General features: G+C 32.3%; 1 long non-coding RNA gene across 1 annotated transcript in view; it reads right to left on the bottom strand.

Moving 5' to 3' along the window:
- LOC140440289 (uncharacterized) overlaps positions 1–7,377 on the bottom strand; it is a 29,432-nt gene extending 22,055 nt beyond the window's left edge. The window contains exon 1 of the long non-coding RNA XR_011950806.1: positions 7,007–7,377. This is a non-coding gene — a long non-coding RNA (uncharacterized lncRNA). The remainder of the gene's footprint in view (positions 1–7,006) is intronic.
- Between the last annotated feature and the right edge of the window lie 16,743 nt (positions 7,378–24,120).

Below are 24,120 nucleotides of genomic sequence, written 5' to 3'. Positions count from 1 at the left end.
AAGTTGGTGAATCATATAAAAAAGGTGAAATCGGTTACGTGGTTACCATTAGATCAAATAGAGTTGAAAAATGCCAATTGAGCGAAATAAAAAAATTTCCATGTAGTCATCACGAGCCACATTATGACTTAACCAATTTTTTTTATATTATATATCATTTGAACAGTGTACAGTGTTTCAAATGTCTGAGATATGGCCACTCAGCTAGATAATGTAAATCAAAAAATGAGAGATGCCAAAAGTGTACAGATACAAGTCATAAAAAAAGAGGATTGTAAAGAAAATAATTTGTTCGTGTGTATTAAGGTTTTCAACTTCAAATTTAAACTACCTAACTTAAACTTTGCCTTACCCTGGTATACCAAATTTGTTTTACATCACAGTCACTCATTGTTTTATATTCTCCCACCTTTTTAAAATACCAAAAATTGCTATTGATCCTACTACACACAAAACACAATTCTTCACTAAAAACGGCCTATTCACAAACTTAAGCACAATGACTTTTGCTCCTACTACATCATTCCACTTGACATTGACGGGTACTAACTGATTTTTCATACCATCTTTCTATCAGTTAGCCCAAGACTCCAGCACAGATCAGAGGTAATGTAAGTCGATAAAACCTCACCAGCTACAGGGGGTCATGTAAAATGCCCCCATTTTCAGTTTTTATTAATCAACAAGTTAACAGTCTATTGCATGTATTGCACCTTTATAAATACCATGAGGATTGTTTTTTAATACGGATGTCCTTCCAATGTTTTTATGTGGCCATGCAATGTTTTTAACAACTTTTTATGTAAGTAGTAAAAAACCAACGTGTTCTTTCTATATTTTAACTTACTTGTTTTTTAATATTGGTATTTTTACTCTCTCTTTTAGTAAACTGATGATGGAATGATTCAATTCTAAAAAGATCTTCTTTAAAATAAAAATTTTAAGCTTTTAATAAGCATTTTTTATATCTCAATACACACGAACACCACGTGCTTTATATTCAACAGGTATACTAGCCACTCCTGGATATCTTCACTTCATGGTTTGTTCCAGTTTCACTTTTAAAATAATTTGTGTATTTATTGTAACAATAACGACCACCCCTTAATTTCTTGTATTTGTCCTGTGTATGCAAAGCAAAAGGGGATAAAACAAATTATGTCAGTTGAAAACATTTCTTTTAAAGAAGCCGAAAATACATATAATATTCCATCATATGCGAAGGTGGCTACGAATAACCGATTCTCTATTTTAAACAACGATAACAATTTTCCAACTTTACGGAATACTTCTGGCGACATTCCATCAACTAATATTACTTTTAAAAAACCAAAACCAGCTTGTAAAGTGAATACTATTAAAACAATTAAACGAACACACCCAACCTCTCCTACACCAGATACGATGCCTGTAAAAAAATCTTTTAAACCTAGTCAAACACCTAAATCCATTATACCTAACCCCTACAGAGAAGAATTTATGGACTATAAACCTTCTCATACCTCCTTCATAAATAAATTTCAAAAAAATTTTCAATTAAAACCAAATACTCTCATGGAATCTAATAAAATAATCAAACAAGGAAGCAAACAAAATCACCAGGGAGATAACAAAAACACAAGAGAGAAAAAAATTACACAATCCAACAGAGGACGAGACGTAGCTCTATGTGGCCTTGCTACAAAATATATTGTATAAATTGCTATATAGACATGCTACAAAAAAAATTAACAAAGAATATAAAAAACGGCCTAGGCCAACTAAAAAATTGAAAAAACTAACAAAACCTGGCAAAATCCAACTAAAAAATAAACGAAATACCAAAAACCTAGGCACGTAGGGCCCAAACACTTGAGCACCAAGTCTCCGAACCGGACGTAGTTCAGAGCGGAGACTTAAGGCCCAAGCAAGCAATTTTAGATTCGCGGATAAGTTACTAGAGGATTACAGGAACAACTTTGTCCTGAATTTGAATCGGTTAGGGAACCATGTTAGACTTCTATTACCCAGGACTCTCACATGAAGAGCATTTGGCTGATAGGTGTGCCGCTATCGCGCATCAGAGTGCTATAGAAACGAAAGGGATGGTTTTGAGTATTGCAGTAGGGTGGAGTGACTCCTGTTTTACTCGAGTTAATATACCTCACTCCAATGAATTGTTACACCAGAACGTAATTTCTAGAGATAAACATGTCTTACAGGCATTAGTGATTGGGAGAAAAAAAGACAATCTGCAGTGTATTGAATAACAAAACTTTGTCGTTGCGATTTAGGTTTCGAGTTAGTAATCGTATCTTTTGTATATGCTGAAGTAGATACATAGAAGAATACATGACGTTACAAACAGACTAGGAACCTGATAGTTAAATAAATTGGCGGTAATGGTTTTAACCATCATTTCTCAGAAAGTGCATTTGTTTGAAATTTTACAATTTTTTAATTTGTAAAAAATACACAGAAAATTTGAAACAGACAGGTGGAGATAAGTTTCGAAAAAATGGGTTTTTTGGCCAATTTAGAAAGAATAAAAAAGTCTGATAGGAAGAATATTAAAGAACTGGATTGACTAGGAATTGTTTTGGGAGGAGAGAAGAAAAAAGACAAAAATAAAAAAACCAGCAAAAGAAGATCATCTTAGAATGAATGTTTGAAGAACTCGGTTTTCATAGTTTAAAAGAAGTGAATTTTTGAAAGGAGTTTATTTAATTTGTTATAAAACAGTATAAGTGAAATTAATTGTTGTACAGGAGTCTTGAATAGATTGGAGACAGCTAAGCCCCGAGATACATTGTACCTACTTTCCTTTTGACTTGGCTCGAGAATTTTATGAACCTGAAATTGGTCTGAAGGATATAAACGATCGAGAGTTTTGTTACTACATATTTCAAATAAATTTTGGAAGCAGCTTTTTTGTCAGGTGCCAGAAATAGGCTGTTTTCATCAGGAAGTTTTTTTTTATTTTATATTGGAAGGAACTATTTCCTATTAAATTAAATTCCTGGAGTCTACGATTTGGTTAGAAAGTCAGTTTTCCGTGTAGAAATATATATATATTTTTTAAACAAGGTAAACATTACGAATATTTTATTGTGGACAATAGCAAATGTTTTATTAATATTTAAAGCATAGTCAATAATACTATCAGCAAGTAGCTTTTGATCTGATCAGAGAATTATTAGAAATTTTTTTTTTAATTTGGCAAAGCATTAGTTTATTTAGTGTGAATTTTTGCTTCATGTATTTTTCTTATTTGTCCTACGTCATACGTCAATAATTTTTTTTTTTTTTTTTTGATAGTTATTTGGGATTTGTATTACCAATTATTTCTTTCTTCTTAGAATGCCTGTCCGTTCCGTACGTTGGCGATCATTCTGGCTATGATGACTTTGTTGGTTGCTATACGGAAGAGCTGTGTTGAAGTCTTTCTATACTATGCTCTCAGGTTAGCAAGCCAGGATATTCTTCTTCGTCCTGTTACCCTTTTTTTTCCAATTGTACCGTACAAAATGCATTGGAGTAGCTCGTATCTGTCTTGATTTCTCATTATATGTCCCAAGTACTGCGGCTTACGGCCTTTCACGATGTTGACCAAATCCGCGGTTATGTTCATCCTCCGCAGTACTTCTTCATTGGTGAAGACCAATTATTATTGGTTTTTTTAAATCTAAATTTAATGCATAATTAAGATATGAAGTCCGAAGAACCCTGAGAGAATAATTTATAAAATTTATTATAATTGTTTTTGATTTACTATATTATATACTATATTATATAATAAATATATAAATAAAATAAATATATAGGTATATATATACGTATATATATATATATATATATATATATATATATATATATATATATATATGTATATATACTAAAAAAAATCCAAACACATTACCTTTATATGTATCCGGTCTCATATAAATATTGACGGAAACGAAGTAGCAGACAAGTGCTATTGTAAAGTGTCGGAAAGTATCAAAACAGATGTAACGGATTGTCGAAATCTCGCGGGTATTATAAAATCGTATAGTTATCAGAAATTTAATTACGTGTAAGGGGATTCAAGAGTAAAATTATTCACACGCAACACTAGGAAAAATTAATAGTTATTTATTGTACAAGACGATAAAATTGTACTTTATTTTCGAGAGCGTCTTTTATCGTCGAGACGTCAGTCGCGACGCTAATTATGCTCGAGAAGTTAATGCGATATTATCGTCGTGTGCAATACAACATTTTTTTCTATAGCAAGACTTCAAGTTCAGGTGAAAAATAGAATTTCAAAGAAAATTGTAATTTTTAGCACAAAAATCGCAATTGTGTTGCTCCGTTGCTACGGATATGAATTACTTTGTCAAAAAATGTAAAACAAATGTTACGTTATGGTTTTTGCGGAGAATATTGTTGCGTTTTGTGTACAAAGTGAATAAATACGAAATGGACGGAAAAGAATTGACACAAGAAAAGGAAAACCTGCCATCAGATGTAGAAAATGCAGCGTTGGAAGCAGAAAGTTTATTGTTGCCACAAAAATCTAGTATGATGTATGAGAAATAATACCAGTCTTTTAAAAAGTGGAAAAGCATTAAGAATATCAATGGCGTAAGAGAAAAAAATACTTCTGGCGTATTTTTCTGAAAAGTCGAAGAAAGCGATGCCATCCTCATTATGGTCGTATTATTCGATGCTGAAGCGTACGTTGTTGGTGAATGAAAATTGTGACATTGCTAAATTCAGCAAGTTAACCACCTTACTAAAAAACCTGAGTGGAGGATACAAAGCTAAAAACTCCAAAATCATGGAGTCAGATGACATTACTAAATTTCTGACAGAAGCTCCTGATGACGTCTATTTGTTGATGATGGTCATTGCAATCCAGTACCTCGACTCAAGTGTTTAAGCAAACGAGTACAAGTTGTGATGCTCCAAAAATAAATATTTCTAATAATGTTAATTGTAAAATTTCAGTTGTTTTTAATCCTTAATGTGTTTGAATTTGTAAATTTGTAAATTTGTAAATTTGTAAATTTGTAAATTTTATTGAATATTTTATTGAATAAAAAAAAGATAAATAATTTTATCTACTCTTGCTGTTAAAGTGTCACTTTATCTACCCTTGCGGTTAAAGTGATACTTTATCTACTCAAAACCGTTGTTATAGCAACACTTTAACATTAGCTATGGAAAAAAGATATTTATGCGTGGTTACCCAGAATTCGGAGCCAAAAACTTTAAATTGTTATTACTGTTCTACGTACAGTGGGTGATCAAATTATTAGAGCCACCCCATAAAATTTCACTTTTTGTTCAATAATGATAGGTAATTGAGCCGTAAAACATATTTTTGCAGATAATTCTATTTTATTGTGATTTAGAACCTAACTCAGTTTACAAATCTTAAAAAAGAAACGAGTTATTACATGAAAACACTTAAAATTATGCCTTAAGCCTAATAGGTAATTGGTACTGTCAATGTTTGCAGCACCTTCTTGGCATATTTTCTATGCATTTCTGGCAATTTTGTTGAATTGTTCCACTCCTGCGCCATATTGATATTAAACGCTTGATAAATTGATGCTTTATGGTAATATTTTCATTAAATTTTTTTTTCTTCATGAATTTCCAAAGATTTTCAATTGGATTCAGATCTGGCGAATTACCAGCTCAGCCACGCACCTTTATCTGGTTGTCAACAAGGAATTTTGTAATAAAAGTTTTTGCCTTGTGAAAAGGCGCCGAGTCATGCATAAACTTAAAACTCTTATTCGAAAACCACTCTTGGACCTGAGTAAGCATTTTTGTTTGCAGTATTCTCAAATACTGGTTTGACACATTATTCCTTCGACAATGTCGGGTCTACCAGTTCCTAGATTGCTTATGATAGACCACACCATAGTGCTCAAAGGGTGTTATACCGTCCTTACAATATAATTTGCTTTGTATTTTTCTCCAGCTCTTCTCCTCACAAATTTAGCTCAATGCTTGAGGATCTGCACGGTAGATTCGTTCGAAAAACAAACCTGAAATATTATTGTTATTTAACTGTAGACTACATAAAAAAAAACAATGTTAAGTAAGGTTATTTACCTGATTCCAATCATGAATGACCCAATCTTGAACCCGTTAAACCTTTTTTCCTTTATTATATAATATTATATAATAAAGGTCCTTTATTCGCCCACTAACTGATATTGATGAAACATTGTTGCCAGACTCTTGCATCATTTTCGTTAAAATCCTTCAAGGTTATTTTCTGTTTGCCAATACAATATCTCGAATTTTTCTTTCATCACATGGTGTTTTTTTTTTTATTTTTTTTTCGACCACATTTTTGTTTGTGCTGTGGTGGGGTCAAATCCAAGTTTTTGTCAAGATTTTTCTTTACACGGTTCACAGTTGCTCTTGAAACTTTAGAAAATGATGCTATTTTTCTCGTGGAGTAATAAGTGTTCAATAAAAAAGTTGTTATTTCCACGTATTGCCACGCCTGCTGTGCTGCCACTACTGTTAGACTATTTATTGTACTTTCATAAAGTTTTATAAGATAATAAAATGGAAACAAACGCATTTTTATATTATACAACTCAATTATATATCCGTTTTGTAAAAAAAATTGAATTTTACTAGGTGGCTCTAATAATTTGATCACCCACTGTATATACAAGATATACGCCCTCTTACTTGTTTACCAGATACAATCTCCCCAAATGAAATTTGTGACGAAATAAATAGTGAAAAATATTTTTTAATTGAATGTCGCCTTTTTGTAAGTGAACGCAACATGTTCAATATTCCAAACAATTTTAATAAACTTTCAGGTACAGACTTTAATTATGTTGACACCGCAAATTTTCTAAAATGTATAGGTAGATATTAAAAAATTTTAAATAATCGAATTGTATGCCTATATAATATATACTAAAGGAAACAATAATGAAATTATAAAAAATTACCGTTTTGTTTATAGTACTAATAACAATGCATATATTTGAATTCTGCTTACCTTAGATATTCGCATAACTTTAGTCAAATAGTTCAACACATTTTCCTCTAAGCTTAACATATCCCTCCTTACAAGGTACATCGATAATGTGCTGTAAGGTTTTATTTGCAATTATGTTAGCTTCATTGTTGTAAATAAAGCAAATTATTAGAATTAAAAGTAACATGAATAAAGCTAGTTTATGAACCATTTTAAATTTGATGCAGCAGTTCGGTAGTAGCTAAAAAACTGATTCATATATATTTCCAGGCATAAATACACCGAAATTACTGATAAGGGCTACCTACGAAAAATGAGATATTGGGAGGAATTTACAATGCCAATAAAGATAAACAGAATTCTGAGTAAACAGACACACCTTGGGTATCATTTCAAATGTTTCACTAGCAGAAAATAACAATCCAATTGACAATTTGTTGATTACATATGATTTATATTATATTTTGTATTAATTGTTTTGACGATAACTTGAGATATAAAGACTGGATGGAAAAATAACAAACAAAATATAGGTCGATACTATAGTTTTTTGTAATTAAAAAATAAAAAATAAACTTTTACAAATAACATATTGTAAATCAACTTGTCTGTAAAATATAAACCGATGATAAATATGCGATAGCGGATTTTAGTACTTATTATAAGTTCCTTTGTATACCTAAGACATATCCCGGTTTTTCTGCTGTTGGTTTTCATTCAATTCGTTTTGTTTCTGTAAATTTTTCGTACATTTTATTTATTATTAAAAATAATAATAATATATATATATATATATATATATATATATATATATATATATATATATATATATATATATAATATAAATTGCCCGTTCTTGAATCAGTATCAATAGAGTGTTATCACTTATTTCAGCATCCCTGCTTCATTAGATACTTGGGCTGATACAAATTCAAACTCAGAAAGTCCAGCTAATGTCTCCAACAACTTAACCACTGCAGTGGTTAGCGTACAGAGGTGCCACCTACTTTGGTGGCCATGAACGAAAACGATTTAATAATATCGTTTCATGTCCTCTGGGCTATTCGAAATGTGTAAAAGATTAAATCTTTTTAAGCTGCTATCGCTTTGTTGATTTGAATGGCAGAATATATGGCCTAGGAAGACAAATTCGTTACCGACAGCACCAGACAGCACAAACAGTCCAATGAATGCTATTATTTCAGCGTTTTTTTACAGGATTTATAAATTAACAGTTTAAGGCCCTATCACCGTAAGATATTATCAAACCAGTAATTTTTTCATTCGTATGTTGTATTATAACATCTAGTATATAATCGACAAATATCAAATTCCATGTTTGTACTGGTTTGGTTAGTTTATTTCTTTCTGCATCACCTATCAAGGCAGGTATGCGTGTTCTGATTGTATTTTCTGCTTGAGTTTTTCTGCTGGCTGGAGGTAGTTTTGAATAATTATATTTATTCTTTTTAAAAAATGCTGACCTCCTATGTTGAATTCTCCCTTTATCACTTTCAACTGTATCTGATTGTTCTTGAACAATTTCATTTTCAGCTTGCTCATTGTCTGATGCCTCCAACACTAAGTCATTTTTATGATTGCTTAACTCACTTTCACTAGACGAATAATCACTAATATAAGCGTTTAAAGCCTCTTGTTCCAGTTCATGTCTCGTAAGAGGTCTGTTGCGGTGGTACATTATTACCAGTAAAGCAAAAAATAATGTCACTAAAGGTATACTGGGTTAAATGTGATCCGAATTTTTTTCCTCTCCGAAGTTTTCAAAAAACAGTTGCCCGTATGCACAATGGTCGTATGTCAACTGAGAGTACTGTAGAAAATAAGAGAATTTATAGCTGGACAGTACCGTCCGCCGAGTACAATATTGGTTAAATTGTTAGTCTTGGGTCAATATTCACCCACCATACCAGTTGAGGTATATATATTATATATATATATATATATATATATATATATATATATTATATATATATATATATATATATATATATATATATATTTATAATAAAGGATCTCCAAGTGACAACTGTATCAGCTTCCTCCGGAGCATATACCTTATAAGCAATTATTCTCTCCTAAGTCTTCTCATTAATCACGTATGGAGTAAGTTATAGAAGTTATAGCTATATATTTATTAATAAAACTTGTCTAAAAATTTACCAAATAATAGTCTTCATTAATATAATAAGTATCTATAAAATTAATGTTAACTATGTGCTCGTTTTAACCGTAGGCAATAATTTCATTTTTTAAAATTAAATGTTAAAAACTTATACGTCTAAAATTTAATATGTAACATGAAAAATAAAATTTTGTTTAAATATCGACTTACCTCAATTGTTATTTTAAGAGAATAACTCTACACATTTGTTACCGAATCTTACAAATCCTTTCTTACATGGTATATAAACCAGACGCTGTTGGTTATAATGACTTCTATTGAAAACGTATGCTTCATTTTGGTGTATTATGCATATAAACACTATTATAATGAAAATTAAAACCGATATTTTAAATAACATTTTAAATTCTAGTAATGTAATCTAATAGAGGAAAATGTATACAAAAATCGATGGTGGTACAAATAGGAATGATAACAGATTTTTTTAAATAGTACGTTGGTATTTTATCATAACGTTAAGCTAACATTGATAAATCAGAAACGGGTATGAGTAATAATTTATAATGTGTGTATGTGTAGAGATTCTTGAATTGCAAGACAAACTGAGATCCTTAATAAATTTGCCTAAAAATATATTGCGAATTATTGTACATAAATATTTTGTCAATAAGTGGAATATCTGTGTTTTATAGACCTTTGGAACGCCTTTGACAGAAATCATTTGAAGAATATTATTGAGTTAATATGCAACAGAGTAATTCCTCAAAACTATGTTGAAACAACCAACGACATTATTGGAGAAGACACAGTTAAAGTTTTTTATTTCAATTTATCAATTTACTTACAGTTAAAGTTGTAGTAAGCCGTGAATTTACAAACACATTATAATATACAGTGGTAACAGAGAAACATAAAAAGCAGAAGTAAAAATTAGTTTTAGTAAACTAACTCACTCTCTTTAGTAAAGAATAGATATTAGTTTCACTTACTGACTTTACCTTTAGTCAGGGATAAATAGATAGATTCAACGATACGGCTTTGGGCCTATTCTACTGCGACCTTTACAGATTTATTCTCGTCCTCTAGCCCTAAAAAACAATCTTTAAGCTGACAATTTTTAAAATATATCTACTAATTTTGGGACTAAACTTTTCATGTAACGTTTTGCTGGTAGCATTTGTTCCCCTAATACAAAGAATCGCACATTTGCCAGGCTGTTCCAGTGACATAAAATGTGGTCTGCTATTTATTTTTCTAGATGGCAGAATCTGTATAGGTGATCATCTCTCTCTCTCTCTCTCTCTCTCTCTCTCTCTCTCTCTCTCTCTCTCTCTCTCTCTCTCTCTTTCCACTGGCGCTACAGCCCAAATCAGGCCTTAGCCTCCTCCAAACTATGCCTCCAACCTTGTCGGTCCCGCGTCGATCTTCTCCAGGTTCTCACTTCTAGCAAATTTTGCACGTCCGCTGCCACTTCATCCTCCCATTTTTTCCGTGGCCTTCCTTTTGGTCTTGCGCCCTGCATTTTACTATTAAGGGTTCTTTTCAGCAATCTAACTATCTTAGGTGATCATCTAACTATCTTATCAACTTTAACTGCCTTTTCAGCTTACAGTGCACTGTTAGAAGGCCAACTATGGCTTTGATTATTTTCCTGTCTTTTCTTATTAGATCTGCCGTAAATTTTGACGATTATCCTGTAATGAACTGTTTCTTCTCTGTCTCTGTCTTGATGAATTCCTCCTCCATTACAGAGATAACTACCCACTTTCTTATATCCATTCTCGTTTCTGCAAATCCTTTAAAGGATTCCGGTCCAACGAATGGCATTCATAAATTTTATTTGAATATTTCGTCTGCTTTTATTTGTCCTTATAACCCTTGTGTCCCGGTACCGGCTACTGTAACCCTGCTATGGTCTACTGGCTTATTTAGGGAACCCATATAACCTCGTACTAGCTTAGAATTGACAATCTACAGACTTGAGTTCCTTAATAGCTGTCTGTCTATCTGTGAAGATGACAATTGATCTGCCTTTCTATTTCTTCCTCGCAGTGATATATTGCAGTTATTTCTGCCTAAAAATTGTGAAATCCTTATATGGACTTACCGGAAAACGTATCCCTACTATACAGACTCCTGCGTCCTCCGATATTTTTGAGCTATTAGTGTACCAGGTAGCTTCCACTTCTATAAGTACACCTTCCTTCTAGTTTTTCTTACCTGGTATATTAATTTTGAATTTATTGTCAAAGCTATATCTCGTAGCTATTACTTTGTAGATTTTATGGATATTACCTCAATGTTCCATTACAATATCTGGATATATGGATATAACTAGAAAACTTGGTGCTGGTCATGCGGTCTACATAGACAACTTCTATAATAGTGTCAATCTCACTAAAACCTTATTTAATAACCAAATATATGCTATGGACACATTAATAGTTAATCGAAAAGGAAAACCGCCTGAAGTTTTAGCAAAAAAATTAAAGGATAAATGGATATTATCTCAATGTTCCATTACGATATCTGCGTTTAGCTCCACAATTTGCTTTTTATTGTCAGCACTATGCACCTGGCTTATGTGATGCGCTGACTATTATATTAATATGTGCATAAATTATCTGATACGAAGGAGTTGTAGATTCAGCAAGACTTAGCATGCTGCTGTAGGAGTTATTTTTATACCCCTTATACACAGACATACTAGCTAGTATTTGTCTATTATTTAGCAGCCGTATTGCTGCTACTTACTGCGTCTTCGTCCATCATGTAACAGACCCGTAGGTTATTATTGGTCTAATAACCGTTGTGAATAACAGTAGAGTCATTTTGGGGTGGAGCTCCCAATTCTTACAGAAAGAACATTCTTCTGTATCTGGCCACGGACATAGTAACATTCTGTGTTGTTTACAGTATGTGATTGTTTTATGTCAGCATATTATCAAAATACACCACTAGGTATGTTTTAACCAGCAGCAGTAGTTTTAGACGTTGTAATACTGTCTTCTTTGTCAAATTGACGATTTGCATTTTTTGAGCATTGACTGTCAGTCTCTCTGGTTTTCAGCAGTCATCAAGTATATTTTGGGATGTTTGCACTCTTTCAGACACTACCTGGGCAAATTTATATTTGACCCTGGCGATGATTGCAATATCGCTAGCATATCCTAGACAGTAATAATCTTTTGTGTCTAGAGTTTTGAGAAGGCCATCTACCAAAGCTGCCCAAAGTACAACATATGTGTCAGAACTCCTTATGGACAGCATCCACCTACTCTGGTTTTGATGGTTGCTTTACCCAGAATGGATATTACGATCCTATTCTCCAGGAATGCTCTTATCCATCTGCATATTACCGAAGATGTACTTTGTCTAGTTATTGCCTTTATCAAAAAGTTCGTAGAAATATTATTAAATACCTCTTTAATATCTAACAAAGCGGCCATTGGTATTTCGTGGTCCTTCACTTACTTGAAGATAAGCCAATTTATCATCCAATTATCATCCAATGCTGATTCCGTAGAACTACCAGTTGGTGGGTATATTGTAATACACTAAACAAAGTTTAGCAGATGAACAACAGGGTTTTCGTAGTGAAAGATCGTATACAGATGCAATATTGGTTATAAAGCAAATTACTGAGTATATTAGAATAGCGTTTCTGTATCTAATTGACTTAACCAAAGCGTTTGACAGAGTAAGTTTTAAAGATGTAATCCATCTTCTGTATAATAGAGAAGTTCCCCTAAATATTATAAAAGTGATCGAAAACATCTACCAAAACAACAAAATAGAAGTCAGAATAGATGGACAACTTACAAAACCTATAGAAATAGGCAGCGGAATAAGACAAGGGGATTCATTGATCCCCATGCTCTTCAATTTAATTATTGATGAAATCATCAAAAGCGTTAACAAAAGAAGAGGATACAGAATGGGAAACAAAGAAATCAAAATACTCTCTTACGCTGACGACGCAATATTAATAGCCAAAGATGAAGATAGTCTGCAAAGACTAGTCCACAGATTGAACATAAAAGCAAAAGAAATTAATAAGTCTATGAACAAAAGAATGACAAGTTCATCTCAGAAAAATAAAATAATAGAAGTCAGCAAAGAACCAACCAGATGTAAAATAGAAATTGATGGCATCAGTATTGAACAAGTAATTAAAATAAAATACCTGTAAATTACACTGTCTAGCTATGGAGACCAGGACAAAGTAATAAAAGATCAAGTTCAAAAAGCAAATAGACAGGCAGGATACCTTAATAACACTATATGGCGAAACAGACACATTAACACTGAAATGAAGTCAAGAAAATGTAACATACAGTGAATAAATTAATGGACACAAAATAAAAAAACGAATGGAAAAACGACATAAGCGTAATGGAGGAGACCCGTGTCGTCAAAACAGCAAGAGATAACTCACCAATCGGCAGAAGAAGTATAGGACGACCGCGCAAAATAGGAAGTGGCAACCTTCCATAGAGGTATTAATCCGCCAATGAACAAGCAGAATTGCTTATAAATACGAAGAAGAAAAATATTTGTATGTTTTGTTGATTATACAAAGGCCTCTAATAATGTTTGACGGGACAAACTATAAAACATACTGACAACAACGGGTGTATCTAAACACTTAACTCATCTTATTGGTAAACTCTATCAATATAACCTGGCGTATATTTGAATGGACAGATGCCTATCTGACGAATATACTTTGGAAAAGGGACTAAATCAAGGATGCGTTTTATCTACTTTATTATTTAACATTTATTTAGAATTTATACAATGCGTAGAATTTTGGATTGTTGGGAGGGAGGAGTAAACCTAAGCAGAGTCAAGATATGTAACTTGCATTTTGCAGACGGCGCTGCACTTCTAGCCTCTACTAGAAATTACTAAATTAAAAAAAAAATTGTGATTGTGAAAAAGTTTTAATGGTTATTTATCGCCAATAATAGTTTTCTGAAACCCGATATATTGCATGATGCGAGGTAGTCTCCTCGATAATATATCTTGGAGCTCTAGTTAACAACACAGGCAGTTGTGAACCTGAAATTCAAAGACGCATACAACCAAAAAGAGCAGAAATAACGGAACTAAAGAGGCGATGGCGTGGTGATCACATTACTATGACAAACAAGAAAAAACTCGTTTTAGCTCTGGTATTTTTGATATTTTACTATGCATGTAAGACATGAACAATTAAAGAATCAGATAGACGACGCATAGACGCTTTTAAAATATGGACATGGAGATGACTGCTTGGAATTTATTAGTCAACGTCTCTTTAGTACTATTTATTTTAAAATTTTAAAGTTAGGTTCTTTGGTGATCATTATCGAAGTGATCAAGAAGTAGAGTCGTTGTTGGTTCAAGTGAGAGTTTAGAGTCAACGTCAATGCTACAGATCTACACAGCGATGAATGTACATTACGAAAAAGCTTCTTAATATATTTCTTCAACCACTGAGGAAATATTAATCAAACTATCAGAGCTGTTGACGGTCAATGATCCACAACACATCTGCAATATATTAATTACTATCATAATAATGATGCATATTGACGATTGCTTAAGCGATTATCTTTTAGCACTTCATCTCTTATGTACCTATCCAGAAGCCTTTTTAGTATTTTTAATAAAAAGGACGACAAGCTTATTGGTCTATATGATTGATGTTAGGTCTGATACTTTACCTAGCTTAGGTAAGTATATGACTGTAACATTTTGCCATACCTCCAGTACGAACTCCCATGTTGAACATGCTCTATCCCCGGAGACTTATATGGGTGAAATTTATTTAGATCCCTTCTTATTCTGCTTGGTTTTGTAATTGTTGTGGCTATTTACCAATCTATAGAACTTAACCTAGTAGGCCCATAGTTTAAAAGTGTGTATTTAGTATAAGATTTTTTCCTTCAATTTTCTTAAATTTTTTATAAGCCTTCTTTAGGAACTATACTTCTTTAATGCAATTACTACTGTTAATGGTTATAAGCCACAATTTTAGTTTATTGATGTTTCAATTTCCATTTCAAAAATCGTTCTTAAAATACAAAACATTAATAAATTAAATGAATTTTGATTTTTGTTACTTGGGGAAACATTTTTCTAATAATTTAATTTAATCTGATCATTTGTTTTGACAATTGACACATATATTATACATTTTGAAGTGGACGATTTTAGCATTATATTGCCAATATTGCTAAGTTGTGTTCTTAAGACGACTTTATTGTAAGAGACTTTATTCAATTACATGAAATCAACTTTAACTTGAGAACATCAGAAAAATAATAGCATGTGATTCGTCGTTAAAAATACAACCACATGCCATGATGACAGGAAAATTCTCCTGTTGTGATTCCATAAAAAATCATGAGAAAAAAACCAGAAAAAATCTCGTATTACGATCCCGATATGGTAAGTATTTGGTATTATTGGTATATATACCAAATTATTGGTATTTTCTTTTTATTAACTTCCTCTTTTAATATAGGTAACCAGATCCTACTGCATTCTGCGGAGGAGTTTGCGAAACAATTGGTCTCATTTGGCATAATTAAAGCTGCTTATTTGATTTTTCTCTTTTTACCATGTTTCTTTTAGGACTATAATTAAATTGTTCCATTCAACCCCATGTTACTTTTCCCATGCGGAATTACATATTTGGGATCTATCAAAGTTCACTTATTCCAACATTTAATAGTCTTGATGTTTCACCTAAATAAAAATGATCGTTTTCACTAAGTATTTTATAAATACAATTCGTTGTTCTTCCTTGTTCATTGTTAGGTTTAGTTTTAGATAAAATAGATCTCAATGTGTCTGTTATTTTGAATGTTGTTAAAATGTTAAATTTATTTCCTATCTTTTTAAATTTTTCTGATAATCCTTGTTATTATGGGTTTTTTTCTGGTTTTTTCTTATAATTTACTATAGAATCACTGACAGGAGAATTTTACTGTTATCATGGCATATGGTCTTCTCAAGGATGAATCTCATACTTATGTTATGATTTTTCTGACGGATATTCTCAAGTTAAAGTTGATTTAATGTAATTAGGCTATTAATTATATACTTTAAAAAGGAACTACAACATTAACCTTCCGTCACTGGCGCCTGCTTTCTGTGCACCGATAGTGGCGGCGGATTATGGGTCCGCATACCTTCTTTGCACGTGAAAAGCTCAATATATAGTATATGTGACCTTTTTTTTTATAAACAAGCATTGTAAATTAATATTATAATTATTTTACTACAAATATACATAAAGAAATAAACAATATAAGTGAGGTATTACTGTAAACCATATTATTGGAATTGCACTCTGCACATACACAAAATAAATGTTTAAGACATATGAATTTAGCACCTTTTTTACAGGAGAAATGTGTTGGTCGATTTTTTTCTTCTGTCACAATAACTAACATATGAGTTATTGAGTTTAATTCCCTTGTTCGTGATATGGGAGAGGGTCGTTTTGACCACTTACTTTTTCATCTTTTACAACCAAGTAAAGTACTTACGAGGGACTGACTTTACGGATCTAATTAATATATCGTCTTCGCAGTCTTATTCATTCACTACCTCTTCATTATGTTCATCTTCACTGAGACAGCCTATCATTACCCGCTGTAGTCGTTTTTGCTCTTTTTCACATGATGCCATCTATAATTAGTCAATAAAAATAATTTTTAGAATACAATTTTAAACCTTTTATGAAATACGAAGAAAATATACCAAATCTTTCAGTAGGTGTATTCGTGAATTACTATGTAATTGTTACTGGAGCCGACTGCCGCTCCGCAACTTGCTACCAAAAACAAACCAATGTATTTGTGTAGATAATATATGATACACTAAATACATTTCAGACATCGTCAAGCAATACACAGCGCGGCTGTTCGGTTGGGTGGGGGAAATTGAAATAAATTTGAAAAATATTTCGCTGTCAGTTGTTCCATTGAGTCCGCGCACCAGTTAGTGGTTTAATGGTTTCATATGGTCAATTGACCCCCAAATATGAATAAACCGCGGAGTGCTACCATTTAAAGGTGTGCGTTTTTGAGCAAGGGGTGAATTTATCCCTATATACTAGGGTGCATTTGGGTAAATTCTATGCACTTTTCGTACCCGTAAATCTACAAAAATGTTAATTAATACTAAATTTTCCATCGAAATGTTACCTTCAGAGTTAAAAATATTTTCTTTATAACTATTTTTTACGAATATTTAGGTATATGTAATGGTATATTAAATAGAAGGAAAAATAATTAATGAAAATGCTATATGCGAAAATGTTGGAAATAGAAATACCTAAAACTGTAACATGGAATATCATTAATTTGTATATTAATCGATCAGTACACCTTATATTAAATGGAGATAAATTTAACACACGGTACACATCTTTGGGACTACCACAAGGTAGCATCTTGAGTTCTTTATTATATATTCTGTATACTGCTGATTTAGAAAATAAACTTTTTCAACATATAAAAATCTTACAATATGCTGATGATGCTGCAATCTGTGTAAAAAATAAGTCAATAGATAAATGTAATGAGTACCTTAAATCAGGATTAAATATTATAAAAAAAATGAGCGACGGATAAGAATTTAAAAATCATAGAGAGTAAATCAACCATTGTTACTTTCACCAGAAACCGATATTCTCTTCCAAACCACCTACAATTTGATAATTATAAAATTCATTATATAGCTTCAATAAAATTTCTTGGCGTATTCTTAGATTCAAAATTAAATTGGAAACAACACACAAATTATATATTACGAATAACGGAAAATGCAATTAATATCATCAAGATTGTGTCAGTAACTGGGGAGCTGATCCAAACATCTCAATATTACTATACAGAAATTTAATGAGATCGATCTTAGATTACGGATCTATATTTGATGGCTCAGCATCAAACGCTGTACTCCAAAAAATCGAAAGTATAAAAAATAACGCACTTAGGTTAAGCACTGGTTATCTTCGTAGTACTCCCATATTGGTCATGGAATGTGAGCTTAATGAACCTTCACTTTCATTACGCAGAGAATTCTTAAGTAATAAATTTATAATTAAAGTGACAGTTAACAATAAACCGTTGTTGAATAAAATTGTACAACTAACCACTACATAAACTCATCATTACTGGGAAAAAAAGAAGCAGCTTTTTGTTGTGGAAAGTTTTCTCGACGTTTCTAGTTACATTGACGACATATACTAAATAGAATAAACCTCATCTCGAAAATTAAATTATAAAGATTATTTATCTCGAATTAACTGCCATTTAAGTAATATTCTTGTCACCGATTTTCTTACTAAAATAGACCACCTTCAGTATGTACAACATCATTGTGGGAGTTATCAAAAATTGTATACAGATGGTTCAAAAATGGACGGCAAAGTTGGGTATGCTATATTCTACCCCCAAAGAAGTATAAAGATAAACAACAGATTACCCGACAAAATGACAACTTTCACAGCTGAATCATAACAGTCAAAATAGCCTATAAAATATGTATGAACCAAAAAGAACTAGACTAAATTCTATTTACATACTGCCAAAGCATTGTACATAAACTGAAATATATTTTAAATATTTTGTAGAAAATTATATCATCAGTGACATCATAGCTCTGAACAGTGAAGCTTTGAAATCGAACAAAAATATCATATTGTGCTGGATAAAAACACATATTGGTATAAAAAAACAACGAAATGGTAGATGATCTTTCTAAAAAAGCAACAATGAAAGAATCCACTCTGCAAACCTATTAACTTCCTATGGGAGATTTAATATCTATAACCAGGTCTCTCAAATGGACAAAATGGCAGGTACACTACAACAATTCAGACAAAGGCAAATTTTATGAAAGAATCCAACCCACAATTTCCGTCAAGACATGGTTCAAACAAGTTTCCAACATCGGCTTCATCAAAACTTTTTGTAGAATAAGAAGCAATCATTGGATAACTCCAGTATACAAAAGAAAAATAGAACTGGCAAATAATAATGAATGTATATGTGGGAAGCTAGCTGATCTACAACATATGCTGTTAGAATATCCTTTACATTTTATTGAAATATCAATTTTTTTTACCAAGCTATTTCAAGTTGATGTTCAATTACCTTCTAATCTAACACATCTTTTAGAGTAAAAGAATCTAGATGTACATAAAATTTTATAGAGTCATATTAATTGTTTACCATTAGAGCTCTGACAAATCAAGAATAAAAAAATGGAGAACAAAATAAAAAAAAAGTTACTACGAAGATCTAAACCTTCTTAGGTGTCGATCGGTTTTATGTCTTAGCGTACCTAGTAATAAAAAAAAAACAATAAATAAAGAAAAATAAAAAAAAGTAAAAAAGATACAAAAAACAAAACAGCAAAAACAGAGTAAACTAGTAAGTAAGTTTCTAACATTTTCACGATTCTTTTGAGGTCGTCGGTCCATCGCGTTGGGGGTCTTCCTCGGCTTCGCTTGTCAGCCCGTGGTCTCCACTCAAGCAATTTTTTTGTCCAACTATCGTCTTTCATTCTTGCAACATGTCCTGCCCATCTCCATTTTTGCCTTGTAATATGTTCGATAATGTCTTCCACTCCGGTTCGTCTACGAACTTCCTCGTTTCTTATTCTGTTTCTTAAGCTTATTTCAAGCATTCATCTCTCCATCTTTTGTTATGTCCTTCTCAATTTTTCGGCTGATGTTTTTGTGAGAGTTAAGGTTTCTGCTCCGTATGTGAGGACTGGTAGAACGCACTGGTTAAAAGCTTTTTTTTTTAAATGGATCGGTATATTTGTTTTAAATACGTCTATCATTTTTCCGAATGCAGCCCAACCCAGACTTATTCTTCTGAGTAGCTCGCATGTTTGGTTATCTTGCGTTAACCTTATTTCGTGACCCAAATACACACATTTTTCCACAAGTTCTATGGGCGACTTTTCGATTTCTATTAGCTCATTGGGGACGAGATTGGTCATCATTTTTGTTTTTCCATAGTTTATTTTTAAACCGACTTTCTGGGTTACTTGCTGTAGTTGTTGTAACATAACTCTGGCTTCTCCTAAGTTGTCTGTTATGAGAACAATATCATCGGCATATCTGAGATGATTGAATATTTTTCCATCGATGCTAATACCCTTTGATTCCTACTCTAGCCGTTTAAATGCGTACTCCATAACTGTTATAAATAGTTTTGGCGACAAGGTATCTTCCTGCCGCACCCCTCTGCCAATTTTTATCTTCTCACTTTCTTCATTTTCGTATATATTTCGAATAATATTTGCATACCTGTGATCTATTCTGCATTCTGATAGTGTTTTTAAGATAGCAACTGTTTCGACTGTGTCAAATGCTCTGTGGAAGTCGACAAAGATAAGAGCAAGGGGTCTGTTATATTCGATAGACTTTTCAACTAGAGTTTTAAGGCATTGCAAATGGTCGTTTGTTCCGTGTCCCGCTCGAAATCCTGCCTGTTCTTCTAATTGATAGAAATCGAGTTTTGCTTCTAATCTGTTTGTCAGTATTCGAGTAAAGAGTATAGGTGGTTAAGCAAACTAATTGGCCTATAGTTTTCGAGATCTAATTTATCCCCTTTTTTGTGAAGTAGGATTGTAACCGAATTCTTCCATTTACTTGGAATGTTTTTACTATGCAGACATAGATTAAAAAGTGTTTGGATTCGGGACATCAAAAGTGGACCTCCTAGTTTAATTGTCTCAATGACTACACTATCTTCCCCCGGAGCTCTATTATTTTTTATATTTTTGAGGGCATGTTGAATTTCCTCTCGTGGTATATCTGGTATATCCTCCGATCCTACATTATGTACCTTTTGTATTGGTTGTTCGATGAGCTCTGGAATAACTTGACTTTTATATAATGTTTCATAGAAACTTTCCACTATATGTAATATGCTTGGTCTATCTGAGATAATATTTCCATTTTTGTCTTTAAGTTGAAAGATTTCTTTTTTGATATTTTCCATTTTTCTCCTCAATGGTTTCATGCTTTTGTTGTCTTCTATAGTTTTTATAATTTTCTCTTAGTTGTATTTTCTAATATCTCGTCTGATGGCTTTAGAAATTTCTTTATTGATGCTGTTTATATCTTGTGAGTCAACATTTCCTTGGCTTCTCAGCATTCTACGATCTTCCATTTTTTGTTTTGTTTCTTTACTAATTTTTTGTTCTTTTTCATGTTTAGGGCCAAATTTTTTTTTTTTTAGGGTCAATACAATACAATAGTTTTAAATGTAAATACTAACCCTATCTTGTGTAAAGAGAGAACTTAAGACAAATTGACTGACCAGTTGGTTGTTAAAACCAGTGCCAATAAAACACACACACACACACACACACATACACACATAGACTAGCGTCATCAGAATATCAAATGCTACGATGGCTATAATCAGAGTCCTGTGGGCGAACTTCCATTAGAGTTAGGCAGCTTCGACAGAAACCATTGCTATCAGAAGACTAGATATAGCTTTAATGCAAGAGCTAAGAGTGGCCAAAGTAGAAGAACAACATCGTGGCTGAAGAATATATGTCAATGCCATATAGATAACACAAATCCGTGTTAACATCAATATTAAATAAATTAGAGTTTACTCAAATAGTTAACTACATTTAGAATTCAATTTATATGCCTTTACTAGAATCAATTCTCTTCAATCTAATCAGTTTATATTGTTTTGAAAATAATACTGTTTTTCACGGATAGTCGTCCTAATTTTTTCTTAGTAATTTCACAAGTGAATCCCCATGGCTTAGCCAAACATTTTGTTCACAATAATACAAATAAATACGTGAAATTTTTACCAAGAAAAATGGTTAATGAAAGTATACCGATTTCTAAACAAAAAATATTGATAATTTTTATCTCATCAACTATTCGTACCAGTCAGATTGCCACCATGCATAGGCGTAGCTGTTTTCTTGAAATGCATGTTTAAGAATTGTTAATCACTTAATCAAGCAGATCATGTTAGGATATTAGAAAGATATATAAATTAGTATGAGGTATAATATTTATAATAATATAATAATAACATAAATTGTTAAAAAGATCAAAACTGTTTTAAACTAGGTAAGTTAAATGCGGTTTTTATGTACATATATTTCTTTCTGTATATATACCTTGGGCAAAAAATTAGTCGTATTTCACTTCATATATCATTCTAAAAGAAGTTGCTAGGGATATTTTAAAACTTCATGCTTCGAAATAAACATGCTAGAAAAATTATTTTAATTTCATATTGAATTAAATACTAAAGAAAAGCCTTTCTTTCCAAACAACAAGAGGAGTTTTTTAAACGGGGTCCTAATTTAAATAGTTTAATTACCGTGAAATCAAAATGTAAATCAAGAAGGCCACACATATATAGACTCCTACTGGACCAGAATAAGGGAAGACATTGAAGCAGCAGCAAAAGATGAAATAGGAACAGAAATTTGTGCCCATAAAAATCATTGGTTTGACGATGAATGCAAGAATGCAACAAAAAAAATGAAGCCCACAGAAATATGCTCACCTGATGAACTAGAACAACTGTGGAGAATTACCAGACAGAGAGAAAAAAAGGATACACAAAAGAACAACACGAAAGCACCCAAATACGGAACTTAAGTATATAGAAAATCTTAACCGAGAGAAATAATTCAGAGCATTCTATAAGGAAGTTGACATCAACAGAAAAAAATTCAACGCAACCGCAACATAATGCAGAAGTCAAAATGGCGACATATTAACTACAAGGAAAGGTGTGTTGAATAGATGGATGGAATATTTTACCCAGGCACTTAATATGGAGAGAGAAAAAGAAAACCTAAAAGACGAAAGAGATTATGTAAGAAGAGCAAACGAGAGAGAAGAGGAACCACCAACGATTCTTGAAGTTATAGATGCAGTTAAAAAACTAGCCCGAAACAAATCACCCGGAATAGATAATCTCCCAGCTGAACTATATAAAGAAGGTGGCCATGATACCATACACAAAAAAAGACATATTATATTTAAATGCTCTAACCACAGAGGAATTACACTTTTAAATGCAGCGTATAAAATATTTTTCACAGTACTATGTCACCGTAAAATACCATATGCAGAACAGATAGTAGGAAAACACCTGGCTGGTTTAAAAGTTGGTAAATCGACAATTCGTCAGATTACAATACTGGAATATGGCATTAATACTCATCACATAGTTATAGACTACAAAGCAGCCTACGACTTTGTAAATAGAATAGAAATGTTCAAAGCAATGAAGAAGCTAGAAATAGAAAATCAAATGGTAAATTTAACGAAACTAACTCTTGAAAAAGTTGAATGTAGAGTACGAATTCAGGGGGAACTATTTGAACCTTATAAAACAACTAACGGGCTGCACCAGGGAGACCCTCTCTCCTGTATATTGTTAAATCTGGCTCTGGAAAAAGTAACACCCATGTCACAAATCAGAACCACTGGTTCAATATATAATAAATCAGTGCAAATCCTGGCCTATGCTGATAATATCAATATTGTTGGGAGAACGGAAAACGCTGTACGAGAGGCGTATGTAGCGTTAAAAGAATCAGCTACAAAAATGGGTTTAATAATTAGCAACAAAAAAACGAAGTATATAAAAATAAGCACGCAACCACAAATCCTACGACCACTTGTAATAGAAAACGACGTCATCGAAGCAGAAAACGAATTTGTATACCTGGAAACGCTCCTTACATTGAAAATAATACTACTACGAAGATAAACCGCAGAATTTGCACAGCCAAGAGATGCTTTTTTGAAAGACCTGGAGACCTGGACTTAGGATGTTTCGAAAGAAAAGTACTAAGGTGAGGTAAATCTATGAAGCAGTGAATTACAATGAAGTGTGGAGAAGACAATACAACTTCAAACTTTGTAGAATACACCAGGAATCTGATATTGTAAAATATATTAAGATAGGAC

Source organism: Diabrotica undecimpunctata, chromosome 1, assembly GCF_040954645.1.
Source record: "Diabrotica undecimpunctata isolate CICGRU chromosome 1, icDiaUnde3, whole genome shotgun sequence".
NCBI classification, from domain to species: Eukaryota; Metazoa; Arthropoda; class Insecta; order Coleoptera; family Chrysomelidae; genus Diabrotica; species Diabrotica undecimpunctata.
The sequence above is the reverse complement of the archived record's forward strand: the minus strand, read 5'-3'. Positions and strand labels throughout refer to the sequence as shown.